This window comes from Lolium perenne, chromosome 7 (assembly GCF_019359855.2).
Source record: "Lolium perenne isolate Kyuss_39 chromosome 7, Kyuss_2.0, whole genome shotgun sequence".
In the NCBI taxonomy this organism is placed as follows: domain Eukaryota; kingdom Viridiplantae; phylum Streptophyta; class Magnoliopsida; order Poales; family Poaceae; genus Lolium; species Lolium perenne.
This window is the reverse complement of record NC_067250.2, coordinates 47,611,351-47,619,031: the sequence shown is the minus strand read 5'-3', so window position 1 is coordinate 47,619,031 and position 7,681 is coordinate 47,611,351. Positions and strand designations below refer to the sequence as shown.

Here is a 7,681-nt window from a genome sequence, read left to right as displayed (position 1 = left end):
TATAATTCATAACTCACTATAAAATTAAATGCAAATATACAATTCGCAACTCGCTATGAAACCCTATAACGGTGAGAGAAAGTAACAACACCAACAAATATGTGCCCATATATGGAGATCAAAAAGATCATAGTATATTTCTCACAATATAAAGAGGCAAATAAGATACACATGAGAATATAACCATAGTAACAAAAGCATCAACGCAAATACAATAGACCACTTGTATAAAGTTGAGGGCTCATTTCCACTTGCTTATCTGGATCGTACGGGCTTTAGGTTTTGAATCCATTGCTCCCTATCTCCGAAGATGCACGTGTATACGAGTCTTCATCCCTGGTTCAATTCTGTAAACAAAATATAAAAGTGACCCTTCAAGATATATAACAAAAATCTAGAGATGCTACAAACATTTCTCGAAATGCAAAGAATAAAGAACAAATCTGTAGTGATTTTTTCATTCCTCTAAAGTTTAACATCCAAGTAGCTTGAGTGAGTACCAAAAAACTGAGTGAGATAGTCTACAACTTTATACTACGGGCTATACGTATTCTTGTTATAAATAATCCCTTTAAGAAATTACTACCTCAATATAGAAGAAAGGGGATATGTATTACATCATTTCACCTTCCGAGTGTCACCGACTTGCAGATATGATCTCTCAAAAAAAAGACTTGCAGATATGAGCTTTAAATCAATTAAATTGCTTTCCTCCAGTCCTAGTAGAAAGTTGTCTAATGAGTAAAGACTAATTTAAATATGAAATCTAATGGTCCTAACAATTTGACAATCCATGTTTGACTACAAAATCCATGTTTGACTACAAAGATGAAAATAGCTAACAGACAAAATATTAATCGGTAAGCGGTAGGGGAAATATAAAATTGGCATTTCAAACTGAGGGTGTGTTTGGTAGCCCGTATCACCTCGAATTCACTTTCCCACATGAGATATCTCACATCATCCAAGCTGACTTGAGATTTTGTGCCGTGTTTGGCAGCCCGTTTGTGTTGAGAGAATCTGAGCCAATACATTGTTTGGCACCATCTCTGGGTTGAGATTAGCCCAAAACATAGGAAATTACAGACCAGTCCAAAATTTTGCACGAAAGACCCTAAATAAAATTAAAAAAATCAATCGGGTCCCTGTATCTATAACAACACGGAAGTGGGCAGTGGAGCACCGGCGGTGGGCGGTGGAGCGCCGAAGGCGCGAGGTGGTAGCCAGTGGGCGGTGGTGCGCTGGCGGGCGGTGGTGCGCCCGTTGCTGCTGCTCGGTTGGAGATCAAGAGCGCGCCCGTTGCTGGTGCTCGGTGGCGGCGCAGCCATTCCTGGTCGGCGGCGGCGTGGCGCGGGTAGCTGAGGACATGGGAGGAGGGCGGCCGACGGGAGAGGCGGAAGGCGGCCGTCGCAAGGAGCGACGACGGAGGAGCCTCAGGCTCGGCCTCGGCCGAGTCTTCCATCGCGTGATGATGAGGGCGCCGGCACGACCCTTGCTGCTGCTCGGAGGCGGCGGCGGCTCCTGCTGGCGGCGGCGCAGGTGGCTGGGGACGCGGGAGGAGGCTGGCGACCTGAGAGGCGGAGCGTGGCCACAGGAGCTGCGATTGTTGCAAATGAATGGAAAATAGGTCGGGGTTGAGGGTATGGGGGTGCTGCGAGCCGTTGCTACAGTTGTTTGCGGGATGAGGTGGCTCGGTCGACCTGAGAGGCTCGAATCGAGCTTCCCAACTCGGCCTGGCTGAGAGCCCTTTTCTGTATGAGGCGAGCAGTACCGTGATGGACCGAGCCGGGCTACCAATCAACAAATTATGAGGTGGGCTCGGTCGACCTGAGAGGCTCGATTCGAGCTTCCCAACTCGGCCTGGCTGAGAGCCCTTTTCTGTATGAGGCGAGCAGTACCGTGATGGACCGAGCCGGGCTACCAATCAACAAATTGGCCTACCGTGATGAGATTTTCTGAGCTCGCCCGGGCAACCAAACACACCCTGAGAGCGCCATGTGTTCAGTAACTGATATAATATATATTTTCTGCACATTAGGTACAACCATATAGGTACTGGTAGGCATTTGGCAGCAAACTACACCAAAACAGGAAGATATATGTCTTTCAGTTAAGCATACCAACTCCAAGCAAATAATTTAGTAAATCCTCAATCCAACCCTTGCACATGAGATGCAAACAGGCCACACATCAGCTAGATTATCCATTCCTACATAGAACTACACAAGAGTAGCTTCAGTGATAGCTTATAAAGACTTCCTTGAAAACAAAACTGGTAGTAAAAAAATCCAAACCGGGTACTGCAAGCTCTTCCTAGCTCTTGGACTGTACATCCGACCGATCGACCGATTGATCAGCATGGTTCAGGGCGCGGGCAGAGCACAAGTATGCGCGGCCAGCCAGCTTCATGTTTCCTTGGCTGTCATACAGCCACATCAGCTCGTCGATCTAGCCAAACACCTCACCATCTTGGTCGAAGCAACATACGATCAACCATCCTCGCTCAGTCAATTAAGATCAAACTTGGAATTATATTCTTCACATGGCACCTAGCTTTATCAACTTTCAGGTCGAATCTAGCAAAAAGCATAAACAAATACATTAGTTATACATGTGCCAGCATAAATACCTTTCTATGAAGCTCTGCATGAACATGTAGTGTAGAGGAGCCTAAATCTAAAATTCATGTAAGTACCTATTTTTAGAAAAGCGAATGTAATTTTTTTGGTTTATTTACTACTTAAGATAATAGACATCTAATGAAGGGCTAACCCACAACATGTCCTCTTTTTCTGAAAAACTCACGTGATTAAAGGAACTTCCGAATAACTCTGTAGATATGTAGATTAATACCAGTAAAACAATAGATTGCAGTGGGCATCATCATCTATATGAATAATTCCCCTCAACATACAAATTGTTGGTTTCGTGGTTGGGTCATCCCATTCTTAGATACTCTTCTTTTCCTAATAGAAGTCAATGCACCTCTGATTGTTCAGAGTTTAGCTCAAACAAAACTTGCAATTTCATACACTTAAGCTGTTGCTAGCAAGGAAAACCAGCGCAAAAACGAGATTTAGAAGCACTTACATGAAACTCTGATGTAGTGTACATGAAGCACGAAATGGAGGCAGACACGGACAATGAGGACTTCAAATTGCTGATGGCCATCACAGTAACTTCAAATTACTCATGGCCAGCACAGTAACTTTTCTGCCAAACTAACATTGGAACAAAGACCGACACATTAGTACAACACTCCTAATTCCAACCAAGGCACTGAATCTCATATTCGTTCTTATTTCCTAGCAGATGTTGTTCATTTTTCATGCGGAGGTTTATACACCACATGCTGACATCAGCCAGAACCAAAATAAACTGACACACTATATAGAATCCTGGTAGAAAGGAGGACTAAACACTTGCTTGGTGAGTCGAAATTACTGAACCAACGACACTTTGAACGAATATTGCAAAATAACTTACCACGCACACATAATGTGTGAAACCTAGCTCGATAGAAATATCCAACCCAATTTGTGAAAAATCATACAGACAAATCTTAGAAAAAAAATCATCAACCCAATCGTAATACATCAATCCTAGGAAGAGATACATTGACCCCATATCAGATTTATCTTCGAGACCCAGCCTAATTGTTGGGACAGGTAGGAGTCACTGGAGTTGAGGACTGACTCACTGCTACCATCACGGGAAAAACAAAATAGCCCGTTAAGAAGAGAGATGTCCTGTTTCATGAGGGAGTAATAAATTTGTGTGAAGGGAGTGGTACTGTTTTGTTCATGAGAGATGTCCTACATTCCCTGGCTGTGGTAGAAACAATCTGGAAAAGTGTATACCTGCTGAAGACAATTCTAACGATATGGATTCACTTCACCACCATAAAAACTGGCAATGATAAAACTGTATAGCTTAGTGTATGAACTGTGTAAAGGCTGAAGATACTCAATGCAGAATACATCGTTGCCTAATAAGAAAAGCTTGTACTGTTTTGTGCTCTCGCAAATGACCCGCTTGTCATACATGATTACTGAAGAGTAAATCTTGTGAAGAAATTTTAGGAATTGGTTTTGTATCACTTGCATTCCAGCGGTCCTTCTTAAATTTGCATGTTAGGATTTAATGCAGGTGAGCACATGTATTACCGACTTCCCCCATTGTGATTTTAGCTGCGAAGATTGTCCTTCAATCTCTAGGATGAGAGAAGCAATAATAATGTACCGCATATGGCCGCACATTCAACAAACATGTTGCTGTGAGATGAAAACTAAGACATACAAGGACAATAAAAATTTGAGAAAGTACCTGATCTTGTACTTCGGCACAAAGCAAGATAATAGTTTTCAATGTTTATTTCCCTTTCTCAGATCAAGTTGGAAGAGAACCACCCAGATTAACATAATTCATAGCAAACAATTTGTGGACGTAGAGATGTATGAAAAGATATCAGTTGCAAGGTTCTGATGTAGCACCCTGCAAGGTTCTGGAGATATCAGGAATTAAGTTGAAGTTTGACATATTTCAAAGAATAATATAGATCAATCAACAATTCAGATCACAAATGATTAATCAGGAGGTAGTTACCTGCCCTGCCACTTCACTTGCACAAAATCCTTCATGAATTAGTGATGGTAATAGCGTTTTATTTTAAAAAGGGTAAATTATGGCAGTGGGAAAGGCTACTTTTGGTTCTCCACAAAAACACTAAATCTGAAAAAAGGGCAGCCCGGTGCATGAAGCTCCCGCTTTGCGCGGGGTCCGGGGAGGGGTCGGACCACATTGGGTCATTGTACGCAGCCTAAAAATAAACAAATCAAATCAGCTTCAGGAAGTCAATGAAGAATAAACAAAATCCATAACAGAAGTACATCAATTACTTCCACTCTGACTTTCTGACATACATACTCATGTCCGAGTGCAATACCCAGAACAAATAACTGAATCTTTCACACTCCCTACGTTGATGAAAGGATGTTAAAGATTTATCTAAATTCGGATGTATGTATACACCAAAAAAGTGTGTCTAGATACATCTAAATTTAGACAAATTTACCATATCCTTTTATGGACAAATGTAGTAGAACTTTGGCTCACACAGAGATTACAGTGCTACCAAGAAATGATTTCAGTTTCACCATATTAGAAGAGAAATGTTCGGTGGGTTACATAATAACCATAGTATTATATCTACTACTTAAAAAGAGGAATGCTACTACGTTTGCATTTAGTGGGGATCATCAAACAAATGGTGGTAATGCATGGACCATCTGACCTCCTCGCACATTCAGACCAAGCCTCACTTCACGCATCTGAATAGAGCACAAAACGCACAAATAATTAGAAGCAAATAATTGGAAGGTGACCAATCCATGAATAAATAACTACACTGACCAATGCCAAGAAATAAAGAAGTTGCAAGTGAGGGAGTAGGATTGGAACTGGGCAGAGAATATCATGCACATGCAGGCTGCTGGATTGATTAGCGAGGTTGGTATGCTCATGCTTCGGTGCTGCTGCTGCAGAAGCCTGGCACAGCTGCGAGAGTTCCTGCGGAGAAAGAGGGCACATGATAAGAATCGATGGAAGAGCCATAGGATGTGGCGGTGGTTTTGCTCCCAACACAATAATAGAAAATTTTAAATCGGCAACTCTTATGAAGAAGAAAATACCTAGCATTCAAATCAGCATGGGACAAGGAAACGAATGCGGCGGGTTCCGATCTACCGATTATTACTTTGAAAATGTCCAGGTTGAGGGGCTCGGGAAGATCCTGCAGAGGAGGATTCCCAATCTACACCTGGCCACCGCTCGCCATGGAACCAAGGAAACGCCGGTGACATCGAGATCCTCGTGCGCACCCGCTCCACGTCATCGACGCTGATGGCTGAGAGTGAAACATAGTGGATGAGAGTTACGGTACGGAGAAAATAGGAGAGAGATATGAAACAAATAGGAATGCTCAACCTATTTTGAACAAATGGACTGGGTAATATAGATAGTATGTTACATCAATGGAACAAATTGGAACCCACAATTACCTTTATTTTTTCCAACTCAGGATGTGCGTTGCTCCCTCTCCAAGTTCTTCATGGTCAGCACTTTATTCAGTTTGGATATCACCGCCTTGCTAGGCACCAACTACACCTCAGTGGTATATAGATATGATATGCATTTTCACTGTAAAATGAGATATGAACTGTCCTATTTCAGATATGAAACAAACCTCTGTATCCTCAATATTTCATTCAACAAATCTGAACAAAACATCACTATGTGGGCATTTCGATTTCAGATATTGACAATTTATTGATGATGTACAACCATATTTCGAATTCTCAATTTATCTATGATTCAGAGTCTGGTAACTAAAGACCCTACAAGAAGATATTTGGTACAATACCCTGTAAGATAAATGGCATGATGGAGGCGATCTAGCCTACCTTGTGACTTGCAAGGAATCTGAACTCAACATTGTTAACTATAAAGCTAGGGACAACATGTGTTCGCTATCAGGACACAAAATACTTTCCGCGGACTCTCGCGAAGTTAACCCTAAAGCTAGGGACAAAGTGTGGCTTCTCTGTACCTGATGGCATACAAACCGCATTGCAACCTAAGAAGCTGTTAAATTCACCAACATTGTTTTTGGGAACGATTTCAGTTCTGTGTAAGCACCAGGCCTGATGAACATGAACATAACAGGTGTCTTCGGTGCTATTGTTGTGTGTTGGAGGAGCTAGGGATTGGACTGACCTGCAGATGTAAGTGCTATTGTTTCTCACCTGGCAGAGTGAAGCTGGGGACGTAGTTGGGTAGAGAGAGAGATCAGAGCTTGACTGCAGTGGCCTCGAAAGAGGTGTGCATGGTGGTCGCAGACGGTGGCGATGAGGCGGGTTTCTGCTCCCCTCCTTTCCATGACCGAGCTCCTCATGTCTTGCGACTTAGCTCCTCCCAGACCATGTGGCTGACCTACTCCCAGTCCCCGTGGCCGAGCTCCTCGCATCCCCATCCATCTCTCCAATCTCTACTACCCATATCTCCCCCTAGAGTACCAGTGCGCGATCGAGCGGCATGGGATTGGTGTCAGCGCCATCGAGGGCGGCATCAGGAGGCGGCGCGGAAGGATGCGGTGGCGGGGCGAACCCTAGGCAGTGGCGGCTCTGGTTCGTGCGAAAGAGAGGAACGTGAGGAGGAGTGGGGTCTGAAGCGGCCCAGGTAGAGATGGGCGCGGCCCATGCTGAAGCGGGACGAGTATGACGAGGACGACCAAAGTTTGACGTATTGAGTCTGGGCAGAATAAGGAACACCTTCGTTCTTTTTAAGTAGTGTAGATGTAGATTAGGCAAACACAAAGTCCTTTTTGGTAAATCTGAATGTAACTCAAGCAACTCCTCTTTGTACATATCTTATTTGAAATTAATAAAAAATCACTGTAGGGAAACCCACAGGTTAGCTTAAAACAAATCTGAACGTAACTCTAGATTGTAGGTCACAACATTTAACCCCTGAATTTCATTCGAATATATTCCGTTATATTGATAAAACTGCAGCACAAAAATAAACTTTGGGTAAGTGCTCTTATCTGAACTCAAGCGTGCTGGCGGGACGGCCTTGATCAACATGGCTGTAGGGTACAACAACGTCGATGTTGATGCTGCCA

General features: G+C 43.2%; 1 long non-coding RNA gene across 6 annotated transcripts; it reads right to left on the bottom strand.

The window, feature by feature from the left end:
* Positions 1–2,000: 2,000 nt before the first annotated feature.
* LOC127317604 (uncharacterized) lies at positions 2,001–7,222 on the bottom strand. 6 transcript variants are annotated; one of them, XR_011748345.1, is made up of 7 exons: positions 6,804–7,222; positions 6,060–6,198; positions 5,691–5,905; positions 5,413–5,568; positions 3,091–5,330; positions 2,854–2,966; positions 2,001–2,576 (listed from the first exon to the last, which is right to left on the bottom strand). It is a non-coding gene; the product is annotated as an uncharacterized lncRNA (long non-coding RNA). The 6 variants fall into 6 exon arrangements; XR_011748342.1 differs by lacking the exon at positions 2,854–2,966 and having other exon boundaries at positions 3,091–3,221; positions 4,327–5,330; XR_011748343.1 differs by lacking the exon at positions 2,854–2,966 and having other exon boundaries at positions 3,091–4,504; positions 4,606–5,330.
* Between the last annotated feature and the right edge of the window lie 459 nt (positions 7,223–7,681).